The 23,545-nt window shown below is 45.1% G+C and overlaps 1 non-coding gene across 1 annotated transcript; it reads right to left on the minus strand.

The window, feature by feature from the left end:
• Nucleotides 1-15,557: 15,557 nt before the first annotated feature.
• Nucleotides 15,558-15,660, minus strand: LOC140194327 (U6 spliceosomal RNA). Its single transcript, XR_011885176.1, has one exon. It is a non-coding gene; the product is annotated as a U6 spliceosomal RNA (small nuclear RNA).
• Nucleotides 15,661-23,545: the final 7,885 nt, after the last annotated feature.

Below are 23,545 nucleotides of genomic sequence, written 5' to 3' on the forward strand. Positions count from 1 at the left end.
ATTGGTTCCGGAACCCCTCGCGGATACCAAAAAACACGGATGCTCAAGTCCCTTATTCAACCTGTCTCAATGCGGTGGATCTTAGGACCCAGCGGAACCCTGGACCTTATTTAACCTGTCTTAGTGCGGTGGACTTTAGGACCCGGCGGCAGAGCTCTGAATCCGCAGTGTTTCTGTTCACAAAAATAATCACGATCACGATTGAAAATAAAGTGGAAATAATAAAGCAATTGGAAAGAGGTGAAACGCCATCGGTCATTGGAAAAGCATTAGGCTACAGTCAGTCAACGATTGGAACAATTTTAAAGGATAAAATGAGAAAGGCCCTGCCCCGATGAAAGCTACAATTATTACTAAGCAACGCAGTGGTTTAATTATTGAGTTTTGGAGTTTTGGGTTTTTGATCCTTCACATCAACCCGGCACGGATGGAGAGCGCGCTCAGGAGCGATCTGTCACTGGATCGATCTCAGGAATTTCCGTTCCTGAGCCCGGCTCTGAAACTTATGTTTCTTAAGTGTTTTATATGCATAGAAAGATAAACTATTTACTATATACTAAGACAAACGTTTGACTAACTGATGCTAAATAATACTGGATGTACCTGTTCCGACATACTTAGTAGGAGAATTTCCAGATTTTTTTTTGCTCCCGATCCACGATAACCTATGCACATCCTCCCGTATACTTTAAATCATCTCTAGATTACTTATAATACCTAATACAATGTAAATCCTATACGACAAGAAAAAAAGTCTGTAATGCTCAAACAACAAGTGCTGGAAGAACACTTCTAGGTTTTCTCAATTCGCAGTTGGTTGAATTTGCGCACGCAGAACTCGCAGATAAGGAGGGCCGACTGTAGTCACGAAAATGAGACAGTGTTACAATGGGGTCAAGGTATAAAGACACATTACCAACAGTCACACACAGTAAGCACACACAAGATCACGATCATGTAATAAGAGTCCCAATGCCCACACCACACTCCCTCCCCCCAGGGGTTGTTGCCCAGTCCTCTCACCTACAGCTCAACAAACCCAGATAGGATGTCAGTAAAAACACATATCCTTCCAGCAAGATGTGGCACGACTGCACAGCAGCTTCTACGGGGTCAACAGTAGGTTCAACTGTTCCACTGAAACGCACTTCTAATGATCACAAGATCCTGCTATACATTAAGAACTTAAAGTACTGCAGGTCTGCACCATTAGCGAGTTGCTCACTGTTGGAGATAGTGAAAGAGCTGCGCTATGTGGCTGTCATGATTGTTTTCCTTGAGATCATAAGACCCCTTTGGACATTGTTAACCTGGTATGTCGCAAGTTCGATTCGCTGATTTATTGGATGAGACCAGGGGCAGATGGAGGGGTTCTAGTCCTCCGTCATAGCAAGGACCAGGCCTGAAGCCTCAGTGCCGCCTTCTTGAAGGGATGAAGCCTTTAGGAAGCACTAATGGTGCAGGCATGGAACATGGAATATTCCACCTAGTCAATAAAAAGGCAGGGCCCATGCAAGTGGCGACACCTTTGGTTTGGAGAAAGTGGGAGGAGCCAAAAGAGTTGTTAAGGGTGTGTACCATTTCTGCCAGATAGAGGAGGCTGAAGGTAGAGAAAAACTGGTTGATTCTGTTCATCAAGAAAGAAGCAAACAGCATTAAGGCCTTCCCGATGAGGGATATAGCCGTAAAGGGACTGGACGTCCATAGTGAAAATGAGTCAGTCAGGGCCAGGGTACAGAAAGTTGTTACATTAGCGTAGAGCATGTAAAATGTCATGGATGTAAATGGGGAGAGACTGAACCAATAATCGGTCTAAAGTTAAAAAGACAGTTTTGCAAACAAACAGTACCACCTATAGAGCACAGGCTGCTGGCCCACAGCACGGGCTGATTACTTAAGAGCTTATAAAACGTTGTAGTTATGTTAGTTGGGCCTGCATCAAACCAGACAACACTGGCTAGTTTATTTAGTTCGTGGAAGCTTGCACATCACTTAGTTCGTCAGATAACTGATCTGTCAATAGTTGGAAGATTTGTGTACTCAGAAAGTTATCCCTCACTGGTTAATTTTGGATGTCTGGGACCTCTGTCCCTAGAAGCTTTTAGACCATGCATCAGATGTCATAAAGTAAGCAGGGGATAAAAAACAGCATAAAGATTAGAGAGCAGCCAGACTTGTTAGGAATCATCAAAGAACAATAAACAGAATGACAAAAAGACAGGATGAATAGAATCCATTCCTCTGCCTTTAATATCTGTGGCAGACGACTCGTTCATCCACAACTCAATCATATGTCTTTCTAGCTTATAGGAATTGTACCTGTGCTTTGAAAATCCTTTGTATTTTAGAAATAATTTGTAATTTAGAAATCTTTTGTAGCCCCCCTGGCCACCCTCAGGGTCGCTCGGCTCGCTGTCGTCTAGGGAAACAGCCTCGGCCCCGGCAAACTGGGTAATTCATTTGTGTGGATGCTGTGTGAGGTACCCCACCCCGCCCAAATAACAGACAATACACCAGATGCAATTAAATGATTTACAGTTTATAGATATTACTGGAACTATATAATTAAAAGAGAATAAAATATAAAAGGAAAATAAAAGGTGCCACTCTTATCAAAGTTCAATCTCTTCGTGCACAAAAACCGTTGGAGCTCAAGGACCTTCTTCTTCACCCTGCAACCCCTCGGACCATCTCAACCGGCCGCCTGGGACCAACAACGGTGGTCGACCAGACGCTCCACACGAGTCCGTCTCCGTCTCCTCGCCGAACGTCCCGCTCGGGTCCGACCCCGTTAGCGGACTCACAGCACCTGGTCCATCCTCTGTCTCGCTCTCCCGCCTTCTCCCCAAAACCCTGCACATACAGTATCTTCAAATACACCAAAACCATAACAACTATCCCAATTGGTTAATAGCACTCTCTGATCACACTCTAAACCACAATAAGCTGCTAGCGCAAACTTTCTCAGCATTAAAGCACAACAAAGCCGCATTCCCCAGATTAACATAACAAAAACGCCATTTTAATTAGCCTCCGCAGTAACATAAAAATCGAAACCCCCTTACACTTTTATAAGATGGAAACCCTCTGTGAGTTTTATATGTGTTTTTTGAGAATTTTATCCAAATTTAAACATGTATCTCTAAAAATAAATGAACTGTGTTTAAACCACTTTACCAGCTGGAAGTATCTCCTCCTTGGTAGGGAGGGAGAACCCACCACACGAATAGTGAGAATCAGCAGCTAAACTCTCCATGGAGGATAGGCACAGAAGTGATCTAGCCTTGAAGATAATATAACCTCCCTTTAGTGAGGGTACCCGTAGCTACAGTATCTAAAGCAGATAGGTTTGAGTTCAGCAAGCCCAGCCGCATCACTCTGTTAAGAATCCTCAAGATTTTTACGTGTTTAAATCAATTCACCTTTCTCTGTGGCAAATTGTAGTGGTTACAAGCCAAGCCTGTCCAAGCTCTCCTCATAAGATAACCCTCCCATTCCTGGTGTTGTTCTAATAAACCCTTAATAATTTACTTTATTGCTTAACTAAGGCGACCGAGACAGTAAACAGTCCTCTAGATGTGGTATCGACATTGCCTTGTAAATGAAACATAATCACCCTGCTTTCATTTTCAGTTCCCATCATAATGATAACATTCTGTTAACAATCTCTATTACTTATTGCACCTGCAAATTGTCTTTTGTGAACCACAAACGTTGAACATGCTAATCCGTTTGCAGCTCAGATCTCAATCTCACATGTATTAAATATGAGCTCACTTTTTATTTTTCCCGCCATACTTAACCTGGACAAATTCATACTATCCCATATTTTGCTCCACTGGCTAAATATTCCTCTGCTAAATTAACCTGTCTGGAGTTGGTACGTTTGACACAGGAGGGAAGTGTGTTGTAAATGGCAGCACAGGAGCATTGAACGTACAGGGGTATCTTGGGGATGCAAGTCCATGGATCCCAAAAAGTGCCTACAAGGACAAGCAAGGAGTCTGGGATTGAGTAGAAAAGGTGGCAAGTCATCCCTTTGTAGTTTCCTTACATCCACATCGCAACTTACAGTACTTTCCTACCCATCACTATGTCAGCAGCAAACCGGGCAACCATACCTTTGGTCCTTCCATATGTATATACTCTGTGTACCTTGTAAGATATTGAGATCCAAGCACAGACTGTGAGACAAATAACCCATGCGTTTTGCCAACCAGAAACAGACCCATTAAGAGTTTCAGCCCAAAATGTCGACAGTACTTTTTTCCATCGATGCTGCCTGGCCTGCTGAGTTCCTCCAGCATTTTGTGTCTGTATAGACCCATTAAAGCCTACTTTCTGATTCCCAGCAACCACAACATCTAACAGTAGCAATGTATTCCCTCCTACACTGTGTGGCTTTATTACCTGCATACACCTTGATGTGACACTTTATCAAATGCTTTCTATAAATTCACTTCAAGTGATTTTCCCAATATTCACTTCATATGTTCTTCAAGAAACTGCACTAAATTAGTCAAAAATCACTTCATGTTGACAAATCAAGGTTGGCTTTTCCTGTGTACCTTGGACTTTCAGCTTCAGAATCAGAATCATTTGTTATTACGTGCACATCGAAACATACAGTGAAATGTGTCATTGGTGTTAACAACCAACCCAACCTAAGGCTGTGCTGGGGCGTAGTACAGCCCATAAATATCACTATATATTCCAACACCAAGATAGCATCCCTACCATCTTCACAGAACAATGCAAGCAACAACAACAAGAGAACAACAGTAACAAATAATAACAGCAAAACAAACCCATTCCTCCCACCCTCTCCCTCACTCCTTCATTAACACACAGACAATCCTCCAAACCTAGGACAGGCCATCTCCGGCCTAGCCTCCAGTGGATTCGCAGATTTTGCACTCTGAACTCCAGGCATTGAATTTCAGACTCTCCAGTCACCCGGACCCTGAACATTAGACCTTGAATTCCAGTCTCACTGACTTGTGTACCTGGGGGTCATGAGCCCTCGTGCCTCCTGCCCACATGGAACTTCACTCCCGGAACTGCTGACAACTTACTGACCCATTGACTGGCCCTCCTCCTCACTGGTCTATAGGCCCAAAATCTGACCATGAATGTCCTTCATCGAACTTCCACGTGGCTGGCTTTGGGAAGCGAAGCACAGAGTGGAGGCCTAGACTCCAGCCTGCCGTCCAACTCCCCACATCCCTGTCCCTAAACCCTAACCTAACCCTTAACTCCGTTTCTGTCACCCAAAAGGCAACTACGTCTGAACCACATCCTCAATAGAGACCACAGTTTGGTGCCATCTTGACTGGATATGCATCTTGAAGGAACTAGAAGGCGAGATGAGGCATATTCCTAAGAGATTACATAGGTATATTAGGAGCAAGAGGGTTGCTACAGAGAGAACATGTCCCATTAAAGATCAGCATAACCATTTGTGCGTGGAAATAATGGAAGCTAAGTAAATGGGGGAAATAAGTGGTGATATATTGAACCACATATGGATTAGTAGGGAAGAGGTATTGAAGGCTTTAAAGTGCATTAAGGTGGATAAATACCCAGAGCCTTACCAATCAGACCTTGAGGGAATTTAGTAAGTGCCCTGCCATAACATCTTTAATAACAACCTCTAATGTATTCCAACTGACAGATGTGAAGCTAACTGACTTGCAGCTTGCTAATTTCTGTTTCCTTTCCATTTTGAATAAAGGAATTATATTTGCACTTTTTTCCAATTCAATGGGACCTTCCCCAAATTTTAGAAAATTAAAACCATTGTATGAAATATCCAGGGAAATCAATGGACAAGATTCTTAAGCAGAAGATTTACTCACGTTTGGAAAAACAATGGTGGTAGTCAGCAAGGCATTGTCACAGAGTTCTGGAGCACCACAGCATAAAAGTAGTACATTCAGCCCATCTTGTCCATGCCAAACTGTTATTCCCATTGACCCACACCTGGACCATAGCCCTTCATAACTCTTCCATCCATGTACTTACCTAAATTTACCTTAAATGTTGTCATCAAATCCACATCCACAACATCTGCTGGCAGCTCGATCTACAATCACATCACTCTCTGAGTAAAGAAGTTCCTCTTCAAGTTCCCCTTAAATATTTCACTTTCACCCTTACTCCTTGACCTCCAGTTCTGGTCTCACCCAACCTTAGCAGTAAAATCCTGCTTGCATTAACCCTATCTAAACCCTCATAATTTTGTATACCAATATCAAATCTACCCTCATTCTCTACGCTCCAGGGAATGAAGTCCTAACCTTTCCGTATAATTCAGGCCCTCAACATTCTGGTAAAATTTCTCTGTATTATTTCAATTTTATTGATGTATTTTCTGTAGGTAGGTGACCAGAAATCCACAAAATACTCCAAATTAGGCCTCACCAACATCTTATAAAACTTCAGTATGACAACTCAATTCCTGTGCTGAATACGCTAATTGATAAAGACCAATTTGCCAAAAATTTTCTTGATGGTCCTAACTACCTGTGACACCATATTCAAGGAATTATGGATCTGTATTCCCAGATCCCTTTCTTTTACTGCTTTTCTCAGCACTCTCCCGTTGACTGCATAAGTCTTACTCTGCTTTGTCCTCCTAAAGTGCAGCACTTCATAGTTCTCTGGATTAAATTACATCTGCTATTTTTCCAATGTCGGCCTTAATGACGAGATCCAACATCGTCTTAAATGCGCTGGAACAGCTTTTGGATGTCTCCGAACAAGAGTCCTTCATGATCGTGACATCCGAACAGACACCAAAATGTTAGTGTACAAAGCTGTGGTAATCCCAACGCTCCTGTATGCATCAGAAACCTGGACAACATACCGGCGACATCTGAGGGCACTTGAAAAGTTCCATCAACGCTGTCTTCGAAACATCTTAAATATCAGCTGGGAAGATAGAAGAACCAATGTCAGTGTGCTAAATGAAGCAAAAACAACAACCATTGAAGCCTACGTCATCAAGAACCAACTAAGATGGAGCAGTTATGTTGTTTGGATGAAAGACGAATGACTGCTGAAACAAATCTTCTACGCCCAGCTTAAAGAAGGCAAACGTGAAAGGGGTGGACAACAGAAGAGATTCAAAGACGTCTTAAAAGCCAACATGAAGAAATGTAACATCGACATCAACAATTGGGAAACCAATGCCAAGGACAGGAAACTCTGGGAAGCCATCACCCGAGAAGGAACAGCAACTTTTGAAGCCAACAGATGTGCAGAATTAGAAGAAAAGAGAAGAAAATGGAAAGAGAGGCAGCAACAACCAAAGCCCGATCTGCCACCTGGAACCACCTGTCCTGAATGCGGAAGAACTTTCAAAGCCAAGATTGGACTCATAAGCCACTTGAGAGCCCATAAGTAGATCAACAGAATGAAGACCATCATCCCTGACCTCGAGGGATAGCCACGACTTCATAGTTCTCTGGATTAAATTACATCTGCTATTTTCAACCTATTTTTCCAACTAGCTCAGATCCTGCTGCAAGCTTTGATGGTCTTTACCAGTCTTTACTATACCCTTAACATGCTGATCAAGTTTATCATATTGTCATCCTAATTATTAATATAGATAACAAGCAGCATGATTACTGCCCCACACTCTAGTCGCAGGCCTCCAATAGAGAGGCAGCCATCTACTACGACTCTCTGGCTTTTCCCACTAAGCCAATGTCAAATCCAATTTACTATTTCATACTGAATGCTAAGTGACTGAACCTCGTCAAAGGACTTGTTGAAGTCCGCATAGACAATGTCCACCACCTTTCCACCATCAACTTCCCTCGAAGAGTTATATAAGAGTGCATAGGCATGATCCAGCACACCCAAAGCCATGTTGACTATCCTTACCCAGTCCCTGTCTATCCAAACCCTTATATATCTGGTCTCTTAGAATATCCTCCAATAATTTACCTGCTACTGATGTCAGGTTCACTGGTCTATAATATCCCAGGTCATTCATACAGACTTCCTTGAACATCAGAATCACATTAGCTATCCTCTAGTCCTCTGGCACCTCACCCATGGTTAAGGATTTTAAAAAATACCTCTGCCAGGACACCTGCAATTTCTGCACTAGCACCCTACCCCCCCCCCCCCCCCCCGCCCGCACCCATCCACACAAGATCCGTAGGCTCTGAGGACTTAAACACTGAAGTTTCTCTCAGGGCAGCAAACACCTCCTCTTCAGTAATTTGGATATGGTTCATGACCTCACTACTGTTTTACCTCAGTTCTATAGACTCGGTGTCCATCTCTCAAGTAAATATAGATGGAAACTATCCATTTAAGATCCCATTCATCTCTTTTGACTCCATACACAGATATGTTATATTTGCCACCCTCCAATCTTCAGCTACTACTTCTGTGGCCAATGATGAAGCAAATATCATCACCAAGTGTACAGCAATCTTCTCCCTCAATTCCCATAGTAATCTTGGGTATATCCTGTCACACCCTGGGCACTTATCTACGCTAATATTTTTTCAAAAGTTCTAGCATATTCCCTTTCTTAGCATCAATATGTTCAAGCATTTCAGTCTGTTTTACACGATCCTCACTGATGCCAAGGTCTCTCTCACTGATGAATACTGAAGCAAGATATTAACTAAGGACCTCTCTTACCTCCACTGACTCCAGACATATGTTTCTTTTACTATCCCTGATCGGTCCTACCATCTACCTGTTCTTCACATATGTGAAGAATATCTTGTTCTTTCTTTAACCCTATTTGCCAAGGCCTCCTCATGCCCCCTTCTAGCTCTCCTAAGTCCTTTCTTCAGCTCCTTCCTGGCTATCTTGTAACTATCTCGAGCCCTGTCTCATCCTTGCTTCCTAAACCTTAAGTAAGCTTCTTCCCTCCTCTTGACTAAGTGTTCCACACCTCTTGTCACCCATGGTTTCTTTCTATCTTCTGGGAGAAGATTCAAGAGCTTGAAAGCCAGAACATCTAGACTTAAGAACAGTTTCTTCCCCACAGCTGCAAGGCTTCTGCATCAGACACTTCTCTCATACCTCCTTCCCACATTATTGTGCCTTAATTCTATTTTTCTGTAATTGCCACTTTAGCATTTCTTTGTGCACTACTTTAGATTTGCCCTACTGAATATTAATAATTCTGTGGTTTCGAGCATGTTGCTGCATTTATTTTTGTATTTCTTACTGCCATGTACGCCCTTTACTCTGTGAGCTTCACATAAGCAAAGAATTTCATTGCACCGTGGTGTATTTGTAGTGTCGCATTGGACGGAGGAAACAGATGAGGTCCTCCGTGACTGCTTTGAATCGGTGGACTGGTTAGTATTCAAGGACTCGGCAGCTAACCTGGATGAGTATGCCTCAGCTGTCACGGACTTTATTTGGAAATGCACGGAGGACTGTGTGTCTCGCAAGACGATCCGCGTATTCCCTAACCGGAAACCTTGGATGAATTATGAGGTCAAGTCCCTTTTAAAGGCTGGAGCTGCGGCTTTTAGGTCCGGGGATACCAGTCGCTACACGGAATCCAGGCGTGAACTCCAGAAAGCCATTAAGGGCGCCAAGATGCAATATCGAGCCAAGTTGGAAGCCCAGGCTAACCGAAGGGATGCCAGTAGACTATGGCAGGGTCTAAATGAGATCACTGGTCACAGAGAAAAGGCTGGGAATATCAATAACTGTGGCGCTTCTCTTCCTGACGAACTTAACGTATTCTACGCAAGATTCGAACAGAAGAGCAACATCCCGCTCCCTCCGGATGAACTGAACCTGGTGGCATCGAGATTCATCGTCACCGAGGAGGACGTTAGAAGGGCCTTCCTGAAGATAAATCCAAGGAAGGCGACAGGCCCAGATGACGTCCCAGGACAGGTTCTCTGGGCCTGTGCAAACGAGCTAGCTGGAGTGTTTGTTGACATCGTCAACTGCTCCTTGCTTCAGTCTAAGATCCCCTCGTGTTTTAAGAAGGTAACGATAATCCCAGTGCCAAAGAAGAGAAAGGTGGCATACCTGAATGACTAACGACCTGTGGCTCTGACATCAAATGCTATGAAGTGCTTCGAGGGTTTGGTTATGGCACACGTCAACCACAGCCTACTGGTCAACCTCGACCCTTTGCAGTTCGCCTACCAGATCAACAGGACAACGGCAGATACCATCTCTCTGGCCCTACATTCCTCCTTAGAACACCTGGAAAATAAAGACGCATACGTAAGGCTCCTTTTCATTGACTACAGCTCTGCCTTTAACACCATCATTCCAAATAAACTGATTCCTAAGCTCCGGAACCTGGGCCTTGGCACTCAGATCTGCAGCTGGATCTTCAACTTCCTCACAGACAGGGCCCAGGCTGTAAAAACAGGGGACAAGCTCTCCTCTACAATCACTCTGAGCACCGGTGCCCCACAAGGCTGTGTACTCAGCCCCCTGCTATACTCACTGTACACCCATGATTGTGTAGCCAAGTTTCCATCAAACATATATAAGTTTGCTGATGACACAACAATCGTAGGCCGTATCTCGGGTAATGATGAGTTTGAGTACAGAGAAGAAATTAAGAACCTGGTGGCATGGTGCAAAGACAATAACCTATCCCTCAACGGCAACAAGATGAAGGAATTGGTTGTTGACTTCAGAAGGAGTAGTGGACCACACGACCCAATTTACATTGGTGGTGCGCAAGTGGAACAGGTCAAAAGCTTTAAGTTCCTCGGGGTCAATATCACAAATGACCTGACTTGGTCCAACCAAGCAGAGTTCACTGCCAAGAAGGCCCACCAGCACCTTTACTTCCTGAGAAAACTAAAGAAACTTGGCCTGTCCCCTAAAGCCCTCACTAATTTTTATAGACGCACCGCAGAAAGCATTCTTCTAGGGTGCATCACAACCTGGTATGGAAGTTGTCCTGTCCAAGACCGAAAGAAGCTGCAGAAGATCGTGAACACAGCGCAGCACATCACACAAACCAATCTTCCATCCGTGGACTCACTTTACACCGCACGCTGTCGGAGCCATGCGGCCAGGATAACCAAGGACACGACCCACCCAGCCAACACACTTTTCGTCCCTCTTCCCTCCGGGAGAAGGTTCAGGAGCTTGAAGACTCGTATGGCCAGATTTGGGAACAGCTTCTTTCCAACTGTGATAAGACTGCTGAACGGATCCTGACCCGGATCTGGGCCGAACCCTCCAAATCTCCGGACCTGCCTCTTCGTTTTTTTGCACTACCTTACTTCCCATTTTTCTATTTTCTATTTATGATTTATAATTTAAATTGTTAATATTTACTAATTTTAACTATTTTTAATATTTAATATTTGTAATCCAGGGAGTGTGAAGCGCAGAACCAAATATCGCTGTGATGATTGTACATTCTAGTACCAATTGCTTGGCGACAATAAAGTATAAAGTATTTGACAGTAAACTGAGCTGAATCTGAATCATCAACTGTTACTGGAATCCAAACAAGTTGGAGCTGGTGCTCAACACAACCAAAGGTGACGTCCTTCAGACAGTTCACAAAACTACTTCTTTTACCCCTTCTTCTTTCAAATGTGATTCTACTACTAAGCTGAGTGCAATTGGAACCCATCATTTACATTTTGAAAGTGTGTTTTTGGACCAATCGAGTGATCTGGCGTTCTGTTGGCTTTGAGGGAGTTCGGTGAGGTTTGGAGTGGAGTGTGCAGCCTGAGGGGCCTGGAAGCCTAGAGACGGGATGCAAGCCTATGATCTTCACCACTGCTTACCCCCAAATGAGGCTTCGAGGGTACGAGCCCGTGATCAACTCGATTGTTTTCCTCTGATTGAGGCATCAAACAAGGTAGAGGTCGACGAGGACAAGGGCAGAGGACGGGTGGGTATTTGGCGGCGTCTGCCAGCGTTTGACTGGTCTCCTCTCTCCTACTAGCTGTGGAGGAAAGTGCAGGAATCTTGGGATCCAGGTTGTAAGAACCGATTGAAGAGGCTGTGGACTCTTTTAGGGGGACTTTGAGCTTGAGGTTGCATGTGTTCCTGAATTCTGGCTACTCTTTTTTTTGCCGTTTTTGAGCGGTTTGATTGATGGGGTCTGGGGCATCTTAGCAAAGAATACTTTGCCTTGCAGGCCACAGTGAGCTAGCAGCGTGATGCTGAACCAAACTAAACTGAATGCTACTGGACTCCTGGATTGATGTTTGATATTCTGTTTTGTTAGCTCGCTGGTTGATGACTTCAAAGTCAACAGTGCTTTAATCATAATACCACTGTTGACACTGAGGTCACCAACCAGCTCCCACAACGAGCCATGAAGGAGGACATGAGTAGGTCTTCTAGTATCAAAGAGGTGCAGGTGGCTTACAAGAAATTGAGGAACAATGGGGCCACTCAGCCTAATGGCATTCCAGCAGAAATCCTCAAAGAAGGTGGCCCAGAACTTTTAAGTCATGTTCATGACCTGCTTGTCAGGATCTGGGACCAGGAGAAGATTCCAGCTGAGCTTAGGGATGCCCCAGAGGAACATCTGGCATGATTCTTACAGAACTTCAATCGCAGGAGAAAGCCTGGGAACAAAATCTCCCTCTTTATATGGCTTTCATAGACCTTACTTTGACTTTGTAAATCGTCCTGCCTTTGGTATGTACTGTTCAAAATCGGGTGCCCGGAGAAATACCTGTGCAAGTTTCTTCTGCTCTTACACAATGATATGAGTGCAACAGTCATCAGCAATGGCAGCTCAAAAAGAGCACCCTTTAAGTTTGAGACCGGGGTCAAACAGGAGTCCATCATCACCCCAACACTGTTCGCTGTTTTCATTGCAACCATTCTTCACCTCATAGGCCAAGACCTCATACAAATAGCCCAGATTCTCTAAAGAACAGATGGAGGGGGGTGCTCAGGTTCAAGGCAAAGAGCAAGGTGTCAACTACTTCCACCATGGAGTTCCAATTACTGCAGATGACAATGCCATCATAGCTCACTCTGAGGAGGATCTGCAGTGCGTAATGGATGCTTTTGCCAGAGCATACAAGCACCTGGGACTTGATCTAAATATCAAGAAAACCTGAGTCCGGCACCAACCTACTCCAGATCAAACTCCTAAACCTGCAACCATCCAAGTTGACAACGTCCCTCTGGAGAACACTGATCATTTCCCATACCTTGGCAGCCTTCTTTCTTTGAGAGCCAACAGTGACCGTGAAATAAGTGGCAGGATAATCTGTGCAAGTGGAGCTTTTGCCAGGCGGAGAAAGGGGGTTTTTGAAGATCGTGATATCAAGACCAACACCAGTGCACCTGTTATATGGAGCAGAGTCATGGACAACATACAGCAGGCACATAAAATCCCTAGAAACTTACCATCAAAGATGCCTCCGGAAGATTCTGAGAGTTACCTGGAAGAACAGGTGTACTAACTCCAGCATCCTGGAGGAAGTTAACGTTAACTCCATAGCCACAGTCATGACTCAACACCGGTTGTAAGGGGCCAGGCACATCATCTGTACACCTGACTCCCACCTCCCTAAACAGCTCCTGTTCGGCCAACCCAAGGATGCAAAGCGCACTCCTGGAGGACAGAAAAAGTGGTTCAAGGACAATATCAAGACCCACTAAAGGAAGCGCCGCATCAACCTGAATGGATGGGAGAAATTAGCACAGGGTAGGGAAAGCTGGAGAAGGACTGTCTATGAGGGGACCACACAACTCAAAGAATATCTCCACCATGTCACTGAGATGTAAGGCTTCAACATAAGGAGAGATTGGGAAAGGCCCAACCAGCGACATCCACCACCACTTCAATGACCTACACCTGCCAACACTGCAACTAGTGGATCACGGATTGGCCTCTTCATTCATCTCAAGACCCATAAGTGACCAGATCAACCACCAGGAAAAGAACCATACTCGACTATGAGTGATCACTAATGATGATGGCTCGCTCGCTTTTTGCTATTTGCACGATTTGTCTTCTTTTTTTCACACAGTGGGTGCTTAATGTTTTCTTGAACGGGTTCCATGGTGTTGCTTTGTTTTGTGGCTGCCTGTGGGAAGATGAATCTCAGAGCTGTATTCTGTATGCATAATAAATGTACTTTGAATCTTTGAATTTTGGAATGCGATAAAGTACACAACAGTTATAATGTAGAACATTTACTGTTACCATTTCTGCGCAATTCTGATTTAGAAACGTAGAACACCTACAGCACAATACAGGCCCTTCGGCCCACAATGCCGTGCCGAACATGTACTTACTTTAGAAATTACCTCAAGTTACCTATAACCCTCTATTTTTCTAAACTCCATGTACCTATCCAGGAGCGTCTTAAAAGACCCTATTGTATCCGCCTGCACCACAGTCACTGGCAGCCCATTCCACGCACTCACCACTCTCTGCGTTAAAAACATACCCCTGACATCTCCTCAGCACTTAGTTCCAAGCACCTTAAAGCTATGCCCTCTCGTCCTAACCATTTCAGCCCTGGGAAAAAGCCTCCGACTATCCACATGATCAATGCCTCTCATCATCTTGTACACCTCTATCAGGTCACCTCTCATCCTCTGTCGCTCCAAGGAGAAAAGGCCAAGTACACTCAACCTATTCTTGTAAGGCATGCTCCCCAATCCAGGCAACATCCTTGTAAATCTCCTCTGAACCCTTTCTACAATTTCTATTATTAATGTTAAATTGTATTTTATTCCATGATAACTTTAAAATCAACCATCTCCTCTCTTGATTACATCATGAACACCTCACCAGTACTTGCTCAACCATTTCTTGCTGATTAGAATACTCACAACCTCTGATTATGGTGTTTATTCATTAAGAACAATGTAATATTTAACCCTGTGTGTCCAAACCACAATCTCAATATTATTACCTCCACCTTTTTGCTCTCTTCTGCATTCATTTCTTTCTTGTCTTGGCCCGAAACATCAACTGTCCACTCTCTTCCACAGACGCTGTCCAACCATACCGAGTTCCCTTAGCATTTTGTGTGCATTGCTTTGGATTTCCAACATCTGCAGACTTCCTTGTTTTTTTTATTATTATAGATGTCTTCCTGTTCATTCTTCATTCCCTTGTTTTCTCCACATTTTTTGATTTCACTTCTAATAATGTTTTTCACTTCTCCTTCTCTGTAATTTATTTGTATGCCCACTTCTGCACGTTCAGTTGCCTCCTTTTACTAATTTAAAGTCATCAGGCCCTTCGGCCAGTCTAATCTGTACCGAACCACTTGAACTGCCTACTCCCATCGAACTGCCCCGGGACCGCTGCCCTCCATACCCCTACCATCCATGTACCTATCCAAACTTCGCTCTGACATTGAAATCAAGCTCGCATGCACCACTTGTGCTGGCAGCTCACTCCACACTCTCACTACTCTCCGAGTTCCCTTGAACGTTTCACCTTTCACCTATGACCTCGGGTTGTAGTCCCACCTATTGGTTCATTCCTTCTAGTACCAACATGTGCTGGAATTCACATAAAGCATAGACAGATTCCCATTGGTTTAAGTCTAAGTAAGGTTTGCATTATCTCATACATAATGTCTTGTAAATTAACGGAACGATTTACAAATTTACATCTCATTGCCGTGCAGGTGCCTTGTTAATCTTCTCTGTATTCTTCCAATCTTAATATAGCAGTATGTGCTCCTGAAGCAAGCACAAACCTCGCCCTCATCAGTGATCAGTTAGCCCAGCTGTCAGGCGAGCCCTGCCCTCCGTCATTGGTCAGTCAGCCCACCCGCTGGGTGAGCCCGGCCCGCCCCGAGTGGTCAGTCAGCCTGCCCGACAGGGGAGTCCCGCCCTCTGTCATTGGTCAGTCAGCCCACTGGCCCTGCGAGTCCCGCCATTCATCGCTGGTCAGGAAAACTACAAAGCCCTCGAAGCTTGCCCTGTTTGTAACTACAAAAATTTATTCACGCAACACACACACAATATGCTGGAAGAAGTCAGCGGGCCAGACAGCATCTGTGGAAAAGAGCAAACAGTTGATGCCTCGGGCCGAGACCCTTCATCAGGACTGGAAAAAAAGATGAGAAGAAGATGGGGAAAGAGGAAGAAGTACAAGGTGGCAAGTGATAGGTGAAACTGGGGTGGGGGGGGTGAGGTAAAGAGCTGGGAAGTTGCTTGGTGAAAGTGATAAAAGGCTGGAGAAGAGGGAATCTGAAGGGAGAGGATAGAAGTCCATGGAAGAAAGGGAAGGGGGAGGAGCACCAGATGGGGGATGGGCAGGTAAGGAGATAAGATGAGAGCGGGAAACGGGAATGGGAATGGTGAGGGGTGGGTGCAATTACTGGAAGTTTGAGAAATCAATGTCCATGCCATCAGGTTGGAGGCTACCTGATGGAATATAAGGTGTTGCTCCTCCAGCCTGATTGTGGCCTCATCATGGCTGTGGAGTAGGCCATAGATTGGCATGTCGGAATGGAGATGGAAAGTAGAATTGAAACGGGTGGTTACTGGGAGATCTTAATTTTTCTGGCAGTTGGAGCGTAGGTGCTCGGCTAAGCGATCTCCCAATCTACCTCGGGTTTCACTGATATTAGGTACAAGAGGCCACACTGGGAACACCGGATACAGTAGGTGACCCCAACAGGCTCACAGGTGATGCGTTGCTTCATCTCGAAGGGCTGTTTGGGGCCCTGAATGATACTGGGAGGAAGTATAGGTGCAGGCATGGCACTTATTCACAGAAAATAGACGAAATACAAACATCAAGTATTTACAAGACAGTGAACAAATTCAAAATAAGTAAGGTTATTATTGTCTATAAAACAGTCAATTCCCTGGGGGGGGAGGGGACATCATTCCCAGAAATTTCCCCACTGTACCCATGGTGATCACATGCTCCCTCTCCAAGGACACTGGGGCACATACAAATTCCTAGAAGAGGGGCGGGCAGACAGTCGTCCTGGGCAAAGCCCTCACTTGCCCGCTGCCTGGGCCCGTGAATGACCTTCTTGGCCAGGCCCAGGAGCAAGCCAACCAGTAGAGCGAACCGAACTGGGTGCCCATCTATAGGAACGCTGGGCTGAAACGCCACCAAAGCCTGAGGAATAGCCCCTTAAGGTATTTTAAAAAAAGGGGCTCCAATCTCTCATACCCCATAAACACGTGGTACACTGACTCCTCCTGGCCATAGAATGGACAGCTGGCGGGGTGTCAGTGAACACCCAGCGATACCCTATGCAACACCTTCCACACCAGGTCTCCTAGGGAAAGACCCCAGCATGAAGAGATTTCTCCCCTGCCTCTGGATGTAAAACAGACTGCCACGGGGAGTCTGGTTGGTAGACGAAGAGAGAGGTGTACAGGAGCAGCCCGTACAAGCGCCGCCTCAGCCCGTCACGGAGAGGAACGGTGGGCATTGTGGCAAGGCGGCTCTCTTTATGTGGAACCCTTGGGGCCCGATGAGGAACTCCGGCTGACCTGCTGCCAACACAGCCGGGACCCCTCCACACTTCTGAGCCTCCTCGGCACTCACCCTCTCCCCCTCACACCCTGACTGGATGCTCTCCGTCATTGGTCAGGTAAACCGCCAACCATTCGAACTTCGCCCTTGTCAATGGTTAGTTAGCCCATTCGACCTGCGAGCCTTGCCCTGCCCTGCCCTCCATCACCGGTCAGTGGGCCCTTTCACCTCGGGTTCCCTGTCTCCCCGTCACTGGGCAGGGCACAGGACGACAGGATGGGGCAGATCCAAGGTATCTCCATTATACTAGTCAAATCTGTAAACTTTTATGTCTCTTTCCCACATGATGTCCATCCCACAGTTCCCACACTGAGCTCTTTCAGTGCAATTTTGCCCATTTAATTCATCTGCCAAAATCACTTTAAGGCTTCCAGTGTGATCTGAAAACTTGGGTATATAATTCGTAAATTCTTAGTGCAGGCTTTTAGATTTTTATCTGGTGCTTTTGTATCCGGTGAACCCAATGTGGCTTCCCCTACATTGGTGAGACCAGTCATAAATTGGGGGACTGCTTCATCGAGAACCTCCTCTCTATCCGCCAAAAGTAGCCTGACAAGGCCACCCTCAGGGTGGAGGAGCAATAACTCATACTTCAACTGGGTAGCCTCCAAACTGATGGCTTCAACATCCATTACTCCTTCTATTAAAGTAAATTTTCCCTCCTCCTTCCCTCTTCTTCTATGCCCTGCTCTGGCCTTTTATCTCTTCTCACCTGCCTATCATTCCCCCTGGTGCCCTCCTCCTTCCCTCTTTCCCATGGTCCACTCGCCTCTCCTGTCAGATTTCTTCCTCTCCAGCCCTGTACCTCTCCTACCTAGCTGGTTTCACCTTTCACCCTCTAGTTATCCACTTTCCCCTCCCCACTCCACCTTTTTATTCTGGAGCCCTCTCCCTTCCTTTCCAGTCTTGAAGAAGGGTCTCATCCCTAAGGCGGACAGATGGTTCATTTCCATGGATTCTGCCTGACCTGCTGAGTTCCTCTAGTGGTTTGTGTGCTTTGCTTTGGATTTTTATCTGCTTGGTTAACAGAGAAATTTTTCTCTTTTGCCTCAATTTTTGTTTTTTCATCTTTCATTTAATTTCCAAACCATGAAGGTTAGAAACTCAGAAACAGAACAATATGAGGCCGCTCTGCTCTCGTTTTCAAAATCGTTTGTTGGTAAGTCGGTTTATTATAGTTACATGATGCAATGAAAAACTTGACTTCCATACCGACTATGCAGATCAATTTATTACAACAGTTCATTAGATTGTAGAAGGTAAAATAATAACAGCACAGAACTAAACTTTAAAATTACAGAGAAAATGTAGCACAAGCAGATGGTAAAGTGTAAGGTGACAATGTGAAGTCCAAAGTCCAACTTATTGTAGTAAAGGACAATTGTATAGATTTATAACAGCAGAAGAGAAGTTGACCTTCAGCCTGTGGCACGTGTTCTCAGATGTTTCAAACTTCTGTACAATGACAGGGGGAGAAGAAAGAACATTGATTACGTTAACTGAGGCAGCGAGAAGTATCCAAGGAAGTCAGGCTAGTCTCGGCCCGAAACATCGACTGCGCTTTTTTCCATAGATGCTGCCTGGCCTGCTGAGTTCCTCCAGCTAACGTGTGTGTTGCCGGTTTCCGTGATGTGCTGAGCCGTGTCCACAACTCTCTGCAGTTTCATATGGTCATAGAACATAGAACGTAGAACATAGAATAGTACAGCATGGTACAGGCCCTTCAGCCCACAATGTTGTGCCGACCCTCAAACCTTGCCTCCCATATAACCCCCAATCTTAAATTCCTCCATATACCTGTCTAGTAGTCTCTTAATTTTCACTAGTGTATCTGCCTCCACCACTGACTCAGGCAGTGCATTCCACGCACCAAGCACTCTCTGAGTAAAAAACCTTCCTCTAATATCCCCATTGAACTTCCCACCCCTTACCTTAAAGCCATGTCCTCTTGTATTGAGCAGTGGTGCCCTGGGGAAGAGGCACTGGCTATCCACTCTATCTATTCCTCTTATTATCTTGTACAACTCTATCATGTCTCCTCTCATCCTCCTTCTCTCCAAAGAGTAAAGCCCTAGCTCCCTTAATCTCTGATCATAATGCATACTCTCTAAACCAGGCAACATCCTGATAAATCTCCTCTGTACCCTTTCCAAAGCTTCCACATCCTTCCTATAGTGAGGCAACCAGAACTGGACACAGTACTCCAAGTGTGGCCTAACCAGAGTTTTATAGAGCTGCATCATTACATCGCGACTCTTAAACTCTATCCCTCGACTTATGAAAGCTAACACCCCATAAGCTTTCTTTACTACCCTATCTACCTGTGAGGCAACTTTCAGGGATCTATGGACATGTACCCACAGATCCCTCTGCTCCTCCACACTACCAAGTATCCTGCCATTTACTTTGTACTCTGCCTTGGAGTTTGTCCTTCCAAAGTGTACCACCTCACTCTTCTCCGGATTGAACTCTATCTGCCACCTCTCAGCCCACTTCTGCATCCTATCAATGTCCCTCTGCAATCTTCGACAATCCTCTACACTATCTACAACACCACCAACCTTTGTGTCGTCTGCAAACTTGCCAACCCACCCTTCTACCCCCACATCCACGTTGTTAATAAAAATCACGAAAAGTAGAGGTCCCAGAACAGATCCTTGTGGGACAGCACTAGTCACAATCCTCCAATCTGAATGTACTCCCTCCACCACCACCCTCTGCCTTCTGCAGGCAAGACAATTCTGAATCCACCTGGCTCAACTTCCCTGGATCCCATGCCTTCTAACTTTCTGAATAAGCCTACCGTGTGGAACCTTGTCAAATGCCTTACTAAAATCCATATAGATCACATCCACTGCACTACCCTCACCTATATGCCTGGTCACCTCCTCAAAGAACTCCATCAGGCTTGTTAGACATGATCTGCCCTTCACAAAGCCATGCTGACTGTCCCTGATCAGACCATGATTCTCTAAGTGCCTATAGATCCTATCTCTAAGAATCTTTTCCAACAGCTTTCCTACCACAGACGTGAGGCTCACTGGTCTATAATTACCCGGACTATCCCGACTACCTTTTTTGAACAAGGGGACAACATTCGCCTCCCTCCAATCCTCCAGTACTATTCTCATGGACAATGAAGACATAAAGATCCTAGCCAGAGGCTCAGCAATCTCTTCCCTTGCCTCGTGGAGCAGCCTGGGGAATATTCTGTCAGGTCCCGGGGACTTACCCGTCCTAATGTATTTTAACAACTCCAACGCCTCCTCTCCCTTAATATCAACATGCTCCAGAACATCAACCTCACTTATATTGTCCTCACCATCATCAAGTTCCCTCTCATTGGTGAATACCGAAGAGAAGCATTCATTGAGGACCTCGCTCACTTCCACAGCCTCCAGGCACTCTTCCCACCTTTATCTCTAATTTGTCCTACCTTCACTCCTGTCATCCTTTTTTTTCTTCACATAGTTGAAGAATGCCTTGGGGTTTTCCTTTACCCTACTCGCCAAGGCCTTCTCATGCCCCCTTCTTGCTCTTCTCAGCCCCTTCTTAAGCTTCTTTCTTGCTTCCCTATATTCCTCAATAGACCCATCTGATCCTTGCTTCCTAAACCTCATGTATGCTGCCTCCTTCCACCTGACTAGATTTTCCACCTCACTTGTCACCCATGGTTCCTTCACCCTACCATTCTTTATCTTCCTCACCGGGACAAATTTATCCCTAATGTCCTGCAAGAGATCTCTAAACATCGACCACATGTCCATAGTACATTTCCCTGCAAAAACTTCATCCCAGTTCACACCCGCAAGTTCTAGCCTTATAGCCTCATAATTTGCCCTTCCCCAATTAAAAATTTTCCTGTCCTCTCTGATTCTATCCTTTTTCATGATAATGCTAAAGGCCAGGGAGCGGTGGTCACTGTCCCCCAGATACTCACCCACTGAGAGATCTGTGACCTAACCTGGTTCATAACCTAGTACTAGATCTAGTATGGAATTCCCCCTAGTCGGCCTGTCCACATACTGTGACAGGAATCCGTCCTGGACACACTTAACAAACTCTGCCCCGTCTAAACCCTTGGAACTAATCAGGTGCCAATCAATATTAGGGAAATTAGTGTCACACTACATCATAATTCCATGTATGTACCCAAGTTCTCAGTTCATCACCTTTGTTCCTGATGCTTCTTGCATTGAGGTACACACATTTCAGCCCTTCTACCTTACTACCTTTACACCGTATATTCTGCTTCTCTTTCCTCAAAGCCTCTCTATATGTTAGGTCTGGCTTTACTCCATGCACTTCTTTCATTGCTCTATCACTCCGGGTCCCATCCCCCCTGCAAATGACGTCATGAACAGTACAGAGCAGTTGCCATGATGAGTTGTAGGGCGCATCAATAAAAATTGGTGATATCAAAGGAGTCATGCCAAATTTATTTAGCGTCTGAAGAAGTAGAGACACTGGTGAGTTTTTTTGGCTATGACGTCAGTATGAATGGACCCGGACGGGCTTTTGGTGATGTTCACTCCTAGGAACATGTAGCTCACAACTGTCTGAACTTCAGCACTGTTGATATCATCAGAAGCATGTGAACTGTTCCTCTTCCTGAAGTCAATGGCCAGCATTTTTATTTTGTTGACACTCAGGGAAAGGTCACTGCCCTGATGCCATGTGACAAGGCAATGCATCTCCTTCCTGTATTCCAAATCATCATTATTTGAGATACAGCCCACCACAGTGGTGTCATCAGCAAATTTGTAGATGGGCAGAGCAAAATCTGATTACGCAGTTGAGGGAGTAGAATAGAGTGCTGGGGACACGGTCTTGTGGGGCATCAATGTTGAGAAGAATCATAGCAGAGGATGTCGCGTCAAGGATCCAATTGTAAAGGAAGGTGTTAAGTCCCAGGTTTAGGACTTTAGTGACAAGTTTGCTTGGATCTTTAGTATTGAAGGTAGAACTATGGTCAATAAACAATAGTCTAACATAGATATTGAATTGAATTGACTTTATTACTTACATCCTTCATATACATGCAGAGCAAAAATCTCTATGTTACTTCTCCGTCTAAATGTGCAATGTGCAATTTATAGTAATTTGTAATAAATAGTATGTACAACAGAACAGTCACTATAGCTTAGAAATACAATTGTATCAGTGTGAATTAATCAGTCTGATGGTCTGGTGGAAGAAGCTGTCCCAGAGCCTGTTGGTCCTGGCTTTTATGCTATGGTACCATTTCCCAGATGGTAGCAGCTGTAACAGTTTGTGGTTGGGGTGACTCAGGTCCCCAATGATCCTTCGGGCCCTTTTTACACACCTGTCTTTGTAAATGTCCTGAATAGTGGGAAGTTCACACTTACAGATGTGCTGGGCTGTCCGCACCACTCTCTGTAGAGTTCTGTGATTGAGGGAAGTACAGTTCCCATACCAGGCAGTGATGCAGCCAGTCAGGATGCTCTTAATTGTGCCCCTGTAGAAAGTTCTTAGGACTTGGGGTTCCACACCAAACTTCTTCAACCGTCTGAGGTGAAAGAGGTGTTGTTGTGCCTTTTTCACCACACTCAGTATGTACAGACCAAGAGAGGTCCTCAATGATGTGTATACCAAGGAACTTAAAGCAGTTTACCCTCTCAACCCCAGATCCATTGATGTCAATAGGGGTTAGCCTGTCTCCATTCCTCCTGTATTCCACAATCAGCTCTTAATGATCCAGCATATTGTGTGTGTTGCTCTGGATTTCCAGCATCTACAGAATCTTTTATGTTTATAACTGTTAGACAGACCTTCCAGAATAGATGTGGAAAACCTAGAGTGGATTTATAGGGTAAGTCGTTATTCCCATTCTGGTCTGCAGGTCCTGAAGAGGAATGGTCTTTCCCCCTAGAAGAGCCTCAGCATTAAGACTCATCACCAGCTGCTCTATAGAATCAGGTTTCTGATCCGGAGGGGCCCAGCTCCGAGCCTCAGCTTCAGGCACCCCCATTGGCTAGGCGTTTGGTTGAGACTCAACCCTGTTTCCCTCCGTGATTTGAGGTCTGTGCCGGGTTGGGCTTCAGG

This window comes from Mobula birostris, chromosome 2, assembly GCF_030028105.1.
Source record: "Mobula birostris isolate sMobBir1 chromosome 2, sMobBir1.hap1, whole genome shotgun sequence".
Lineage (NCBI taxonomy): Eukaryota > Metazoa > Chordata > Chondrichthyes > Myliobatiformes > Myliobatidae > Mobula > Mobula birostris.